The sequence below is a fragment of the Labeo rohita genome, chromosome 3 (assembly GCF_022985175.1).
Source record: "Labeo rohita strain BAU-BD-2019 chromosome 3, IGBB_LRoh.1.0, whole genome shotgun sequence".
Taxonomy (NCBI): Eukaryota; Metazoa; Chordata; class Actinopteri; order Cypriniformes; family Cyprinidae; genus Labeo; species Labeo rohita.
In genome coordinates, this window is record NC_066871.1 from 57185198 (window position 1) to 57202344 (window position 17147).

General features: G+C 38.2%; 1 protein-coding gene across 1 annotated transcript in view; it reads left to right on the forward strand.

Moving 5' to 3' along the window:
• Positions 1 to 2136: 2136 nt before the first annotated feature.
• The window catches only part of grin2ba (glutamate receptor, ionotropic, N-methyl D-aspartate 2B, genome duplicate a), a 46026-nt gene continuing 31015 nt past the window's right edge, over positions 2137 to 17147 (forward strand). Inside the window, 3 exon segments of the mRNA XM_051105750.1 lie at positions 2137 to 3465; positions 9442 to 9543; positions 9678 to 9751. The gene's annotated coding sequence lies outside the window, so the exon portion shown is untranslated.

Sequence of the window (17147 nt, forward strand, 5' to 3'; positions counted from 1 at the left end):
TGTAGGTCATATTTACCAGTTGAACACACATGAATACACCACCGTAATAAAATCATAATTGAAAATGCGTTCAAGTCCTTCAGGGAAGTTTGTATTTATGAGTTGGGAAGTCATAATTATGACATCAAGTGTGTTCAAGTCACTCTGGTGTACAGAGCAAGATGACAATTTACCAACTTTGCCTCTACAAATTATTATTATTATTTTTTTGCTTTTTTTTTTTTTAATTCAGTTTATAAAAGTGCTGTAAATTGAATCGTAATTTTACAATACTATAACGCTTTGTACATGCAACTGTATTGTAAATGGATATTTAAAAAAATAATTTAAACCAATTTTATATCAATCACAAGTCAATATTTTTTCTGATTAGCGTGTACTAACGATTAGTGTGTACTATTTTCTGCTTATTTTGATAAATAAAATAATTATTTTTGTGCAATAAATATACTGTCATTAAACTATGTTAATATAAAACATATTTTACAATACAGAAACAAAATTATTTTAAAATGTAAAGATTCCGAAAGCATTGAAGGAGAGCCCATAATAATACAATATTTATAGATTTATAGATTTTTAACAACAAATTATATTTTATTATATGATATGATTAACAGCATGTTTTTAAATAGGACGGTTTAATTCTAAACATGGGGATTATCTCTAAGATGAACGCCAGACATAATATATGATATTTACCATCGTCATATCAACAAATGCTAAAGTCAGCCTTCTATTAATGATCATGTTAATATTGTGCCGTTTAGCCCCAACAGAAGGGCTGCTTTTTACCCCAAATACCATACTTTTACATATTATTTTGTTATTTAAAAACTGCTGTTTTAATTATCTTAAACAAAACTGAAAATCATTAAGAAGGCCTTTTTCTAAAGATACGTTCAATAGTTTTAGCAATTCTCATTTGCTACTTAAATCTGCAACATTTTTAAAAACATCAAACATTAGATGAAGCAATCACAGAATCGATTTTGCGCTGCTGCTGCCCGCGATCGTGTCAAGGATCAGACAATTTTGCACGTGTATGTTGAAAAGCGGATGTTTGCAAAAGTGCTGCAACATGTTTTTCTGCCACCTAGTGATTTAGAGGAAAATAATATCAAAGGCGCCTTTAGCCCCGTTCTACGCTACAGTAATGACAAACCGCGATACAATATTTCATTTCAGTTCATCATATTAATAGAAACAGTCGAAAAGTTGAGTAACAGTTAAAAAAAAAACACTGAACAATTGCAAACAGGAATAATAATACAGATCAAATGCAAACAAAACCCCAATAAACATAATAACAATACACATAATAAATAAAAACTGTACCCCGCTGGCCACCTCGAACATTTCTCTAGATTTAACGATGACAAAAAGTCATGCAATAGGCCTATGTCAGTTTTTAGAGCACAGATTAAGGTTTACGAAAATGTAAGTTAACTTTAACAGTCGTGTAAGGATGAGAAGCTGTTCAATGTGGAATGGACGTGCTGAAGTAAAAAACTTTAGAAGAAAAAAAACTTTGGCCGATATCTTCGGACTGGACAAGCATATGTACTTGAAGTTTCCCACAATCGAAGAGGACGCTAATACGCATGTGCGAGAAAAAATATCACAGATCAGACTTATTTAAGGTGCTTCAAATGTACCCCTGTACCAGCTGTACCCGGTCTACCCTACTCCATACATACGTGAGTCAAAATGACCAGAATATGAAACCTTTAACCTGCCTGGTTTTATCTTTTCTTTTTTTTTAATAATTGTAAAATATGGAAATAATAATAATAATAATAATAATAATAACAATTAATAATTAAATAAATAATTGTGTATTTTAAGAGTATTAAAGCATTTGCAAAGTTTTGTTCCCTTACTATAAAACTAATAGAACTTTTTTTCTTTCTTTCTTTTTTTTTTTTCTTTGTAAATAAAACGTTATGTACCTCTTCCGGGTCACAAACGGAGCCGAACGCGTTATGAGGTTTAAAAACAAACTAATGTTGCCGAACGTCGCCATCCGTACAGCAGTGTGACGGTACGCTGGTCTGCCAGCAGAGGGAGACACAGTAGGTGTGATCTGTCCTCACAGCGCTGTCTGCCGGTGAATGCTGATAATCTGATGCCGACAGAGAGAGAGAGAGAGAGAGAGAGAGAGAGCGTTAGATGTGTCTGCTCTCTTACCGCCATCAGCGCTCGAGCGTGTGCGCGCGTGCGTGTGTGTGTGTTTGGCGCAGTCATACAGATGCAGCGTGTGTGTCCTGACAGAAGCATGTGAGTGAGCGAGTGTGAGTGTGTGTGTGTTGCGAGCAGGTGTTTTCGCGAGGCGTCAGAGGGAGGGACACACACACACCCTCCAAAAGAGCAGCAACACGGAGGCGGCCGGACTATTCGCCTTTTTCTTTCGTTTTTTGTTCTTCTTCTTCCTCATCGTGGTCGTGGGAGGCGCTTTCTCTTTTCATTTGCTCGCGCTGTCCGTCATCTGCCTGCTCGTCTATTTCTCCATCTATCTCATCTATAATTTCTTTGATTTGTGAGCGGCAGCCGGACTTTTTGGAGGGACTGTGTGTTCTTACCCTTTCTTCTTCTTCTTCTTCTTCTTCTTTTCTCCTCCTCATCCCGCGGCTGGTGTGATTGATTGTAGGTAGGTTGATTTGTGTTCACTGTATAGTGTGTGTGTGTGTGTGTGTGTGTTCTGTTTGCAAAAGCACACACATGAACACACACATGCAGTATGTGACGTAGAGAGAGAGAGAGACGTGTGTCTTGCCTCAGTCAGCTGTGTGTGTGTGTGTGTGTGTGTGTGTGTGTGCGCGCGTGATCACAAACACACATTATAATACACTCACCTGTCTCTCTCTCCCTCTCTCTCTCTCTCTCTCTGCCTGTCTCTCTCTCTCTCTTCATTCTACTGGTCTCTCACCTGTGTGTGTTTGCACACATCAGTCTAACACACATACACACACATCGTTCATAATCCGGCACAAACCATCATCTGTGGTGTTTCTGGTCATCTTTCCCTGTTTTTCATTCATTGATCTTCCGCTCTTTCTGATGTTATTTACGCACCAGCGCTCGTGTGGTTGTTTGTTAGTGAGTGTGAGTAATTAATCCGTTCATTAATGACAGAGTATCATCAGACCACGTAAAGTTGCATTGTTTCCGTGTGTGCGGCGCTTCACCCTTCATCATCCTCAGCCAAAGTCTCTCTCTGCGGGGTGTTGATTTGCTGAGAGGAATCGGGCTGGATGAGCCGTTTGGATGCAGCTCTTCTCTTCTGTTTCTCCTGAGGAGACTCGCTTCATTCATGAGTCTGGACTGCGACGCCTTTCCAGATGAGCAAACACACGCGCCTCTTTCTGCTCTTTTACAATTGGACTAAATGCGGAGTGGAGTCGTTTCAGCAGAGGTGAATGTGAACGGGACGCCGGAGCCGCCGGAGGACGTGTGCGCTGTTCGGTGAGTGTGTGTGTGTGTGTGTGTCGTTCTTATTGAGTGTGTGAAGGAGAGTGAGATTTATACCCAAACCACACACACACATTGTTCTGTTCTAGACGCTTCTCTAAATTTCTCTAAGCAGTGTGTGTTTATATTGTAATTGTTCATGTTTCATTCAGTACATACTGCAGAATTCATTCATGATGGAGCACATGTGTGTCTGTCTGTCTCTCTTCAGGGCTTTGTACACTGTATCATCAATAAATATCATGAAGGCATGTTTTTTTTTCCATTAATTTAAGTCGTCAAAATGATTACAAACTATATGTGATTAAAGACCTTAAGGTTTTAAGGACAGACATACAGGCAGAAACGTGTTTTTCGTGCACTGGCTAATATTTCAGCCTAGAAGGAAGAAAATATCCAAAACACAAGTCTTTATTTTATTACACTTTATCCATTTAGATCTATAAATGTGTTGTTTTTTTTTTTTTCCTCCACTTCAGTTTGTACAGCTTTATTCCTGTCTATAGGCTTTTATAGAGGGGTCTGTTCATGCATCTCTGGCCTGCTTTTATTATTGCCCTTTATATTTTCACGTCTGTAATTTTACAGATTAGACTTTCTTCACTTTAGAATATTCCAGTATCAGTGTTTTGTTTTTTGTGTTTCTGGAGTAATAAAAGGGAATCCAAATAACCTTCAAAATAAAACAAGAATTTATCCATTGCTCCGATTTATTTGTTGGTAATGTATGCAAATTAGTGCACATTTAATTAGGTAAAGTCTCATATGCATACTTGAACATTTCAGCAAACTTTTTTTTTTTTTCTGAAGCATTTACAGCTGCGTTCAGGTTAATTGTGCAAAACAATGTGCATAAACCAGGACAGAAAGCAAAGATGACAAAACATACAGAGTGGCTGACAGAGACATGGAAGGAATGATGTTGAAGAATTTTAATGCAGATTTGAAGGAAAGCAGCGATGACTAACGCTAATGCGTGTGACACGCCGCAGGAACCGCTGCCCCCGTCTCTTCCCGTTAGCGTTCACATTCACGTTACCGGAGCCGGTGTCCTGAACGACATTTTCTTTTCAGGATTCACAGATGGATAGAAAGTTCATAAGATTTACTCTCACTTACCTATTAATATGAATTGATTTATTGAATTACTTTTACTTCGTTGAATAGTAGTGTATCAAGATTTCCAGAAAAAAAGGGAAGCAGCGAACAAGAAATGTCTTTTAAAAGCATCTTAATATTTACAGTGTAAATTTTTACAAAAGGTCTGAAAATTAGGATATATTAAATACATAAATGGCTTGTTTCGCATTGTTTCATTTGTATGTTCTTACAGATGATTGATCAAAGATGACAGATGTAGCTAGTAAACTAGGTTTGCTAAGCTAGCTGTGCAGTTAAAGTAATGTTTCATTTCACAATCTATATCTTAGTTTTAATTTACCATTATAAGTAACAAATTTAGAAAAAGCTGTTCTAGTCATGCTGACAGATTAGACTGTGTGTGTGTGTGTGTGTGTGTGTGTGTGTGTGTGTGTTAGAGTTCACAGTAAAAGCCCTTTCAGCTAATGCAATCTATCACATTTCCACAGAAATATTGTGCAGCACAACCCTTTCCAACATTGCTAATAATCAAAAAATGCCATTTCTTGAGCAGCAAATCAGCATATTAGAATGATTTCCAAAGGATCATGGGACACTTGTGGCTAGAAGGGCTACAGCTCCGACTGGAAACTAACAATAAAATGAATTGTTCTGCCTATTAGATTTTGTTTTTTAATGTCTACACCACTCCAACCCTAAACGTAGCCCTTACTATAATACAAAAACAGTATTATTGTTGTACAGTGTGACAAAAATAACTGTGCGCACACCCAGTAGCCAGAGCTGTGTCCCTTCTAGCCCTGACCGAAAAGTTTTTGCATTTTGCTGCGTTCCAAAGTTCAAGCTAGGTGAACTCTGACCTGCAAATTGGCAACACGTCACACCGTGTGACCGACAGCGGACCGTTACATCACCTCGAAGCTGAATGAAAAGAACATACATTTAAAACTGTAGCGCTGCGGGAAAGTGTAGTAGATTGTATGTTTTTGCATTTTAGATGTATTATTATTTGTCATGTGTTGAATTTAAGTTTTTAAAAAGACGCTGAGCATCCGAGGGAATTTCACATGCTCACGTCTAGCGTGACCGCGGCAGAAAACTGGAGTAATGATGCTAAAATTTCACCTTTGAGCACAGCAATCAATTGCAGTTTAACAAATATTCACACAGAAAACAACTATTTAAAACTGTGACAAAATTTCACACTTTTTACTTTATTTTTGATCAAATAAATGCAGCCTTGGTAAAACAGAAATGCTCATTGTTATTCCAAACTTTTAGCAAGTAGTGTAATTTATAATATATTTATTGATATCATCTGTCACTCATAGCAGTTGAGCTACAGACGTCTGTCGCTGGAGTGCAGATGAGACCTGATGGTTCACGCCATCCGTCGGCTTTAGTTCATGAAGGTGTCTGTAATGTGAGCCGTCGCTCGTGAGCGGCAGCAGCAGAGCACTTCATGCTTTTAAGATCCTCAAAAATAATCCATCACTGATAAAACACCCGCTCCCATGAAATTCTTTGCTCTTTACCCGGTTTGCTCAGAATACGGGCTTGTGTCCTGCGTGTTGTTAGCATTTGGCCTCTCTCTCGCGCACACACACACACACACTCTCAGAGGAGAGCTCAGGTAGTGGAGCACAGTCCCACTTTAAGAAACTGGGCCGACCCAAATGGGCCGAACTCTCGCCTCTGGTCTCTGTTGTACCCCACAAACTCTGGATCCTCCAACCTACATATCACTGCCTACACACACACACACGGGCGGTGAATAACCCACTTTAGCGCCTCACACGCTCGCGCTGCTCCTAATAGCTCCTCAGATGAGTGGCGCTGCTCTTAAATTGATTGAAGTAATTAGAGATTACAGCGGCTCGTCACTCATCCAGCTGTAATTGGCTCAAGCTGATTTCTGACCGCCTCCTCATCATCCTCTCGCTCAACACTCGCTGATCCGGTGTCAGACCCGAGTGAAATCGGCCCATCAACCCCGGTGAAAAAACCAGCATATGCTGGTTAGGTAGGTTCTGATGCCTGTTTAAGCTGGTCCTTAGCTGGTCATGTTGCTGGTCAAGGACCAGGATAAACCAGCATCAAAACATACGAAGCGAATTACAGAAGAAAAAACGAATGCAGTTAATGTTTTACACTTTCGTTTATGCAAAACCAATTGAAGATGCAGCTGCATGTCGCTCAGAATCTCCTGACAGAATCCAGGTGTAGTTTGAGTCGAGTAGAATCGCACTGCTGGAATATGAAGAGCTGCTCATGTGTTTTGATGTTAATTGATTAATTCATTGAGAGTAACGCATGAGCTCACATATAATGAACGCATACAAACACAGGTCACTCAGGAACCACTAGTAAATTTCGCAGATGATTACAGTAAGTAGTAACACTTTGAACTAAACCTAAAGTTATGATAAATAGAATGACTGAAATAGTGTTTTCTTGTCAAGTCAGTGATCATTGATTTGTTTACCGCTACAGCAGAGCTGAATTGTCTTTGCATCCTCTTGATCACTGCGAAGCTTTTCTCCAGTGTGTGAAGGGCTGTAGCTGCCTTGACTTGACAGCTTAGAAAAGTCATCTTTACAGTGCACCTGTCCACACAGGGCCTGATCACAAACTTATATTGTTTTCGAAAGAAAGAGATAATTAATACTAACCGTAAATGTTCAGATGATTAGAATAAAAATATGTATTCCTTCGAGGACGATTGTTTACACTGATTTACCCGTTGACATTACATTCAAGCTCTACGTGCGTATTTCATTATTTTTAGCAGATTTGACCTGAATTTGTCCAAATGCACGGATATTTATTTATTCCTGATTTGGTGTACGAACGTGTTTTGTCCGATCAATTTAAACCCTGTAGAAAACGCCACTCTCAGTCATGAAGATATGCTGAGATTAGTCAAATAAAAATATGAATTACATGAATAAAGTTGTACTTTGAAGACACTGAAGTGCCTTACATTGCATTCTAGCGGTTTAATCTAGCTGCTGTGTGGTTCACATTTGACCTGAATGTGAGCCCGTTTAGCTTTTGCCTGATTTAAAACCTGTAGGTTTGACCAGAAACGTCTCTCCGCTCATACTCCTCCTTTACCGGTGCGCAGGGGAAGAAATGTGAGCGACCGAACGGGCAGATTTCGCCCTGCTGAACGGAGCGGTGCTGTAGCGGAGGAGACGCAGCGCTGCCCCCTACCGGCCGCGCCGTCACATTCACACCTGTTTATACCTGCCAGACGCTCCTGCCAGACGCGCGGCGAGCGACACTCCAGACACCTGAGAGACGCCAACACAGACAAACAAACAAACAAACAAACACCTCCGTACAGCCGTCGCGTCCTCACGCCGCCTCGCCCGTTTAGCGCGGAACGAGTGTCTTCACACGAACGCGCGCGCACACACACACACGCAGCGCATCCGCTGAGCTCGCGTTCTTTAGCGTTCGCCGTTCTGTCCATTTCTTGTGTCATTTCAATGTTTCAAACGTTTATCGCTTCAAAGGGTTAAGTTACGAGTAATTATTAGCAGTTGTTATAGTAAGATTAGCATTCTTCATCAGAAGAATCAGAATTAGCTTTATTCGCCAGGTGTGCGCAAACACACGAGGAATTTGTTGTGGTTTTTTAAGGTGCTCCTGGTACATACATGCATACATACATAACTGACATGAGAACAGCGAAAACATTTAAATAAAATAAAAATAAAAACTTAAAATAAATAATAATGTGCATGAATCTGGAACAGAAGATTTATGTACAGATTTGTGCATTATTTACAGCTGTATAAATAAGAGATGTGCATGTGTATTTACCTAATAATACTACAGAAAGAGACAATAATTAGAAATGGAGAAAGAAATACAGAAATGAATTGTAGAACCCAGGTAATGATTCATGTTTTATCTGTTTAAGCTGGAGATGGCATTTGGGAAGAAGCTGTTTTTATGCCTACAGTGTTTTATGCCATACAGTGAGTCACATAAAGCGTTATATACTAAACAGCAAATCTCAACTGCTTGATTTATATCACCACTGAATGTAAGTATATTATCGTCCAGCTGTGATCTGATAAACGCCACTGTAAGGCATCAAGATATAAAATACATGTATTATAAACATTAATATAATGACTGTCTGTAAAGGTGCTTTGAAACTCTATATTGTGTGAAGCGCTGTACAAATAATTTGGACTTGAATTTGACTTCATTTAGAGATAATTAGTTGTAATTGCACTGTTTATACTTACATATTTAATACTGTGCTTATATAGTCAGAATAGTCTTGTGCTTTAGATGATGTTCAGCTTTTTCTCAGTTTTAGGAGCCACAAGCGTGTGCGTCTTTCCGTGTGTGTCCTAAATTTTTTTCCTGTTGAATTTTGATAAAACCCATAAACCTGCAGAAAGAGAAAATAATTGAATAGAACATTTATAAAAATTACCTGCACTTTTGCAGTACATTTAAAAGTGTGTGTGTGTGAAAGAGAGATTGTTTATGTGAGTGTGTTTATGTGGTCCTGGTAAACCTTACGTAATGGAGACAAAATGTCCCCACAAAGATGGCAATATCTGAAATCCTCATCCTTGTGGGGACATTTTTTGGTCCCCATGAGAAAACAAGCTTATAAATCATACAAAATGAAGGTTTTTTTTTTTTTTTTTTTTGGAAATCTAAAAATGCAGAATGTTTCCTGTGAGGGGCAGGTTAGGTATAGGGTTGGTGTAGGGGTTTAGAAAATATAGTTTGTTCAGTAGAAAAACCATTGCACCTATGGAATGAACCCTTAAAGCATGGAAATCCAGCTTGTGTGTGAGTTTTGTCTGAAAATGAAGGTCTTTTCTCTCCCTGCAGACGCTCTGAAAACCAGGACGCTGAAGATCAGCAGGACACACACACACAAACACACACAAACAGAGAGAGATACTGCAGACTGGCTGCCATTAGTGTCCACAGGTAACACACATGTGCGCACACGCACACACACACAGTTTATTGATCATGAGGTGCATTAGTCAATCACTATTTAGAATATATAAATAATATTTCACATACGTTGCACTAATACTGTTACGTGTGTGTGTTTGCAGTAGGGTATGAGAGCGCTACAGCATCATGTGGTTTCTGAGATGGAGGAGTGAGAGTTTGGCTGAAAACACACGAGGTGAGACTCACAGACACACACACACACACCTGCTGCTGACCTCTTTTAGTATTTTCATCAGTTTCATTATTCAGTGTGTTTATGAGGCTGTTTTTTCTCACGGGCTCCATCGACTGCTGAGTTTTGACTCTCATTTTAGACATTTGATCACATAAAGATGGCAACACCTGACACACACACGCACACATGCGGTAATCTGTGATAATCTGTGATAAAGCTGCTGCTCTCATCAGCGTTTCACACAAATCAAATCAACACACACTTACTGTCATTCGGAGAAACACAGGTGTGTATGTGTGTGTTATCAAGGGATTGCTCAGCCAGAACTCATCATCATTTAGTCCTGGTCCAGGTCTCACGTCAGCGTTTCACTCTCTACCATCGTGCAGAACACAGCCTGGACTGTATGCTGGCTCATGAGTGATTTTTATTCTGGACATGTTTAACTGAAGTATCGTCCGTTACAGTCACGTGTGCTGAGCTAATTGTTCATACCAGGAACCATTACTGTAAACATCATTATAACCATAAAATGTTCATAACTGAGAATAAGAGCATAATGAATTATGCAGCACAACTATAACAATCACGGCAGGAACAATATCACTGAAACCACTTTCAGAATGACAACCGATCAGAATCCATCCAACTCGTATAGAGCGTTATATTTATTGTTACAGTTACAGTCATCGTTATTGTAATAGTTCTTGTCATTCGTGGTTAATGTTATTGTTATGTCATTATAAGTTATTGTTATAATTATCATTAGTTATCATCTTAATAACTCTTACAGTTGCCATTATGGTTATAGTCATCATTAGTTATTGTTATAGTCATTTCTTATCATTAGTTATGGCTATAGTTATCCCAATAAAGTTATTGTTACAATCATTATTGTTATCTTTGGTAATTATCATTAGTTATGGTTACGGTTATAGCTATTGGATACTTTTGGATTGTTATTGCTATTGTTATTGTTATAATCATTATAGTTGTCATTGGTAATTGTTATATTTATTAAAGTTATCATTAATTATGCTTATAGTTATTGTTATAGTAATTTTTCATGTTTAAGCCATTGTTATAGTTTTCTTTAAAGTTAATGTTATAATTGTTATTATTAGTTATCATTGTAGTTATGGTTACAGTTATGGTTACATGGTTATGTGGTTACAGTTTTGTTATGTTAGCATTATTGTTGTTGTTATAGTTATAACATAGTTACATGGTTATGTTTTGATTATCATTTTTGTATCGCTGAAGTTATTGTTATAATCGTTATAGTTATTGTTATAGTTATGGTTACGAAAATGGCTAAAGTCATCGTTCTGGTTATAATTCTAGTCATTGTTCTGTTTCTGGTTATTGTTCTAGTCCTTGTTCTGGTTACGGTTATAATCCTAGCCATTGTTCTGTTTCTGGTTGTCATTCTAGTCCTTGCTCTGGTTATCATTCAGTCATTGTTCTGTTTCTGGTTATTGTTCTAGACATTGTTCTGGTTGTCATTCTAGTCATTGTTCTGGTTCTGGTTATAATTCTAGTCATTGTTCTGGTTATGGTTATCATTCTAGTCCTTGTTCTGGTTATCATTCTAGAAGAGATGCTCACAAGTCTCTGAGCTAGAGTCCAAGTCAAGTCTCAAGTCTCTTTATTATATTAAGTCTCTGGTTATAATAAGTGTTGCATCACGTACAGCGACCCATCCAACACTGCATAGCTATATATAAGGAATTCAAAGCATGTAATATGTTATAATGACTCCTTTACCTATTAGCATACAGTATCAGCTTTGATTTTGGTATATAATCAGTGTAAACAGGCTATTGCAACATGACAAAAACACCAAGAATGCTTTACTTTTAAGTTAATGTTAAATGATTTGAATAACTGCCAGCAGGTGGCGGCAAGAGACTGATTTAATTACTGAATCATATCATTCATTTGATTCGTTCGAACTGCTGCTTCATTTAGGAATAAAGAGTGACTGTCTTTATGAATGGGAAATTGAATCATTTCACTAGATTCGTTTTAAAAACGAGTTCATTCATAAACGAAACACCGCTGTGTTTGAATGGAGATGCGCAGCAGCTCAGTTGTGACTTGTTTCAGACTACTTTTGACGACGAAATAGAGCAAAATCAGGCAATAGTGTTATAGTCAGACAATGTAAGTCACTTAATAATAACATCTTGTTTATTTAACTGCTGTATTAAATCAGTATCTCATTCACAAACTCCCTTAAAATTAGTAATTAGTTCGCGATATCACAAAGCTCTATTATAATCAACGACGCTGTCTATACTGTCACTAATTAGTCTCTTATTTACACTCTCTCTATGTAACACTCTACACTCTACACACACTCTACACTTTATGAAAGGATTCGTAAAATGTACGTGATACATTACTGAACGTTGCAAAAACACGTAGAAGCCTTTAAATCTCCCCTGAGCGCGAACACAAATATGCTGATCGGGTCAGTCACACATGATGCTCGTTCTTTGTTCGTTGTCCTCTCATGTGTGGCGGCCGCGCCTAAAATTAAAAAAAAAAAAAAAAAAAATGTGGCCGCGCCCGCGCGCAGCAGATACGCGTCACGTGTTACATGGGCAGGTTATAGGTAACGGAGGGAGCGGAATAACAGCGAGCTCATCAGTTGTTTCCTAAAAATAAACATTGTTCAGGAGTCCTGCAGCTCGAGTCCGAGTCGAGTCTAAAGTCTTTCGAGGACGAGTCTCAAGTCGAGTCTGAAGTCACTGTGTCTCAAACTTAAGTCCCCATCACTGCATTCCGAGTCTTGTTCTGTTTCTGGTCCCCATCACTGCATTCTAGTCATTGTTCTGGTTCTGGTTATCATTCTAGTCCTTCATCTGCTTATAGTTCTAGTCATTGTTCTGGTTCTGGTTATCATTCTAGTCCTTCATCTGCTTATAGTTCTAGTCATTGTTCTGGTTCTGGTTATCATTCTAGATATTTTTCTGGTTATGATTATAATTCTAGTCATTATTCTGGTTCTGGTTATCATTCTAGTCGTTGTTCTGTTTCTGGTTATCGTTCTAGTCATTGTTCTGGTTCTGTTATCATTCTAGTCCTTCATCTTGTTATAGTTCTAGTCATTGTTCTGGTTCTGGTTATCATTCTAGATATTTTTCTGGTTATGATTATAATTCTAGTCATTATTCTGGTTCTGGTTATCATTCTAGTCGTTGTTCTGTTTCTGGTTATCGTTCTAGTCATTGTTCTGGTTCTGTTATCATTCTAGTCCTTCATCTTGTTATAGTTCTAGTCATTGTTCTGGTTCTGGTTATCATTCTAGATATTTTTCTGGTTACGATTATAATTCTAGTCATTATTCTGGTTCTGGTTATCATTCTAGTTGTTGTTCTGTTTCTGGCTATAATTCTAGTCCTTGTTCTGGTTATCATTCTAGTCATTGTTCTGTTTCTGGTTATCATTCTAGTCCTTGTTTTGGTTATCATTCTAGTCATTGTTCTGTTTCTGGTTATCATTCTAGTCCTTGCTCTGGTTATCATTCTAGTCATTGTTCTGTTTACGGTTATAATTCTAGTCATTATTCTGGTTCTGGTTATCATTCTAGTTGTTGTTCTGTTTCTGGCTATAATTCTAGTCATTGTTCTGGTTATCATTCTAGTCATTGTTCTGTTTCTGGTTATTGTTCTAGTCAGTGTTCTGGTTGTCATTCTAGTCATTGTTCTGGTTACTGTTATAATTCTAGTCATTGTTCTGTTTCTGGTTATCATTCTAGTCCTTGCTCTGGTTATCATTCTAGTCATTGTTCTGTTTCATTCTAGATATTTTTCTGTTTAATTTATAATTCATTATTCTGGTTCTGGTTATCATTCTAGTTGTTGTTCTGTTTCTGGCTATAATTCTAGTCATTGTTCTGGTTATCATTCTAGTCATTGTTCTGTTTCTGGTTATCATTCTAGTCCTTGCTCTGGTTATCATTCTAGTCATTGTTCTGTTTACGGTTATAATTCTAGTCATTGTTCTGTTTCTGGTTATTGTTCTAGTCATTGTTCTGGTTGTCATTCTAGTCATTGTTCTGGTTACTGTTATAATTCTAGTCATTGTTCTGGTTATGGTTATCATTCTAGTCCTTGTTCTGTTTACAGTTATAAATCTAGTCCTTGTTCGGGTTATCATTCTAGTCATTGTTCTGTTTCTGGTTATCAATCTAGTCCTTGTTCTGGCTATAATTCTAGTCATTGGTCTGTTTCTGGTTATCGTTCTAGTCATTGTTCTGGTTCTGGTTATAATTCTAGTCATTGTTCTGGTTACGACTATAATTCTAGTCATTGTTCTGGTTCTGGTTATCATTCTAGTCCTTGTTCTGGTTATCATTCTAGTCATTGTTCTGGTTACGACTATAATTCTAGTCATTGTTCTGGTTCTGGTTATCATTCTAGTCATTGTTCTGGTTATCATTCTAGTCCTTGCTCTGGTTATCATTCTAGTCATTGTTCTGTTTCTGGTTATTGTTCTAGTCATTGTTCTGGGTGTCATTCTAGTCATTGTTCTGGTTACGGTCATAATTCTAGTCATTGTTCTGGTTATGGTTATCATTCTAGTCCTTGTTCTGGCTATAATTCTAGTCATTGTTCTGGTTCTGGTTATCATTTTAGTCATCGTTCTGGTTATGGTTATCATTCTAGTCCTTGTTCTGGTTACGGTTATAATTCTAGTCATTGTTCTGTTTCTGGTTATTGTTCTAGTCATTGTTCTGCTTACAGTTATAATTCTAGTCATTGTTCTGGTTATCGTTTTAGTCATTGTTCTGCTTACGGTTATAATTCTAGTCATTGTTCTGGTTAGCGTTCTAGTCATTGTTCTGCTTACGGTTATAATTCTAGTCATTGTTCTGGTTATCGTTCTAGTCATTGTTCTGCTTACGGTTATAATTCTAGTCATTGTTCTGTTTTTGGTTATCATTTTAGTCATCGTTCTGGTTATGGTTATCATTCTAGTCCTTGTTCTGGTTACGGTTATAATTCTAGTCATTGTTCTGTTTCTGGTTATTGTTCTAGTCATTGTTCTGCTTACGGTTATAATTCTAGTCATTGTTCTGGTTATCGTTCTAGTCATTGTTCTGCTTACGGTTATAATTCTAGTCATTGTTCTGGTTACGGTTATAATTCTAGTCATTGTTCTGGTTATCGTTCTAGTCATTGTTCTGGTTATAATTCTAGTCATTGTTCTGGTTACGGTTATCATTCTAGACATAGTTTTGGTTCTAGTTATAATTCTAGCCATTGTTCTGTTTTTGGTTATCATTCTAGTCATTGTTCTGGTTCTGGTTATCATTCTAGTCATTGTTCTGGTTATAATTCAAGTCGTTGTTTTGGTTATCATTCTGGTCTTTGCTCTGGTTCTAGTTGTCATTCTAGTCATTGTTCTGGTTCTGGATATTGTTCTAGTAATTTTTCTGAGGTGACTGGTGTTGGACGTCCTCATCCACAGACAGGTCGAAGATCAATTGATTTCTGTGATCACTAACCCTAACACTTTGATCAGTAATTACTGTGTTGTGATATGTCTAGATGATATTACAGAAAGCTTTTAATTCTCCTGTTTTATTTAATGTGTCCTGAAATATTTGGGTCTTGTTGTAATTGTGATTTAATTGTGCTAATTAAGTGAATGAAACCGTTTTATGGCTAGAGAGAAAGGCTGCAACAGGACTAGCAGAAATAAGTGTGTGTGACTTCAGCCCGACTCCCCACATGTTACTAACATCAGTCCATTAATCACAATCACAATCACACTCTCACACACACACACACACACACATGCACACAGACCTGTGCTGCTGCTGCGCATCAGCAGACGGTGTGTGAGCAGATGGGCCGCTGTTAATGTGTTATCTGTTTACCAACCCATTGATCTGATAATCTGTGTGTGTGTGTGTGTGATGGAGTGTTGTGGTTTATTTTCATTTCTAAAAGTGTAATTAGATCAGATTAATTTGAGATCATCATGTGTTGGCACTCATGATCACGCAGCGGCCGCACGTGTGCAGACTGACTGATTGATGAATAAATCAGTGTCATTTGACACACCTCACACCTGCACAACTTCAGTCTGTGTGTGTGTGTCAGTGGTTTTGTTAAGATGATAAAAATTGACTCGTGGGTCTTCTGTTCATAAACCTCCAGTACATGTTTGCAGCAATGTGTTCTGCTCTAGAGATGGTTTCTCATGAATACTTTAAAATCTTGTCATCATTTAGTCCTCATGTCGGTACAGACCTGTGCAACTAAAGGACCCGTTCAGATGGACCTCCTGGTCGAAACTCTTCATCTAAGTACAGTGAAGCTTCAGCAGGATCTCAGAAGCACCATGAGAGTGTCAGAACGTCACAGTGTTGTTGCTTCTGTGTTCCAAAGGTGAAAGAGTCTCACAAATATTTGTTAGAAACATCACAATAACACGTGTTCATTCTGGTTCCTGTAAGCCTCATCCGTGGTTTGTCTGCGGTCGCGTCTTTATGGCGTGTTATCATTCGTGGACCAGAGAAGAATGTTTTGTTAGGTGTATTGGTTCAGGGCTTTGGTGGTGAAGTGCTTACGGAATCAGCTGTTTCTTGAAGGTTGTGATGGTCTCAGCAGTTTGGGTGGAGGTCAGCAGCTCGTTCCACCAGAGCAGAACAGACACGGTGAGAGACTTCCACCTCATTGTGAAGGAACAAGAAAGCGTTGCTCATTTAGTGACCTGAAGTGACAGGTTTCTTTTCCATCGTCCTTCATTTTATTACATCCATGCACCATATTTTCTGCAATATAAGTCATGTTTTTCATTATCTGACGTCATTGTCATTGTTGGGACCTACATTCCAAATCAACGTATATAATGCAGTTAATGACAAGCGCACAAAACATTTGTACTTGTGTTGAATGAGAGAGGAACATGAGCACAAGTTTATTTGAAAAACCACAAACCAGTAGTTTTCAGTTTCTCTTTAAATCAATGCTTTAATAATTTATATATATATATATATATATATACACATGGGCGTCGGAACCATTGAATGTGGGTGGGACAGGACCCACCCACTTTTGAAGACCAATGATATCGGACCCACCCACTTTTACCGTCTCTAATTCAGCAAATGTGTCTGCACACTTTTTAGAGCGCCATCAGTGGAGGAGCGGACGGACCGTGGGTATAGGCTACGCAAAGCCGACTGATAAGGAAGTGGGTATACTAAGAGTACTTGGTTATACCCTGCATTACACCACTGTGTGTTAATTAAACTCCATTTTGTGTTTTGACTAGTTATTCACACCTGCTGCACTCCTGAAACACAGCTTCACGAGTTCGCGCTTACATTTAATAAACAGCGTAAAAGTTAAGCGTATTTGGCGTGCTGTCCGGG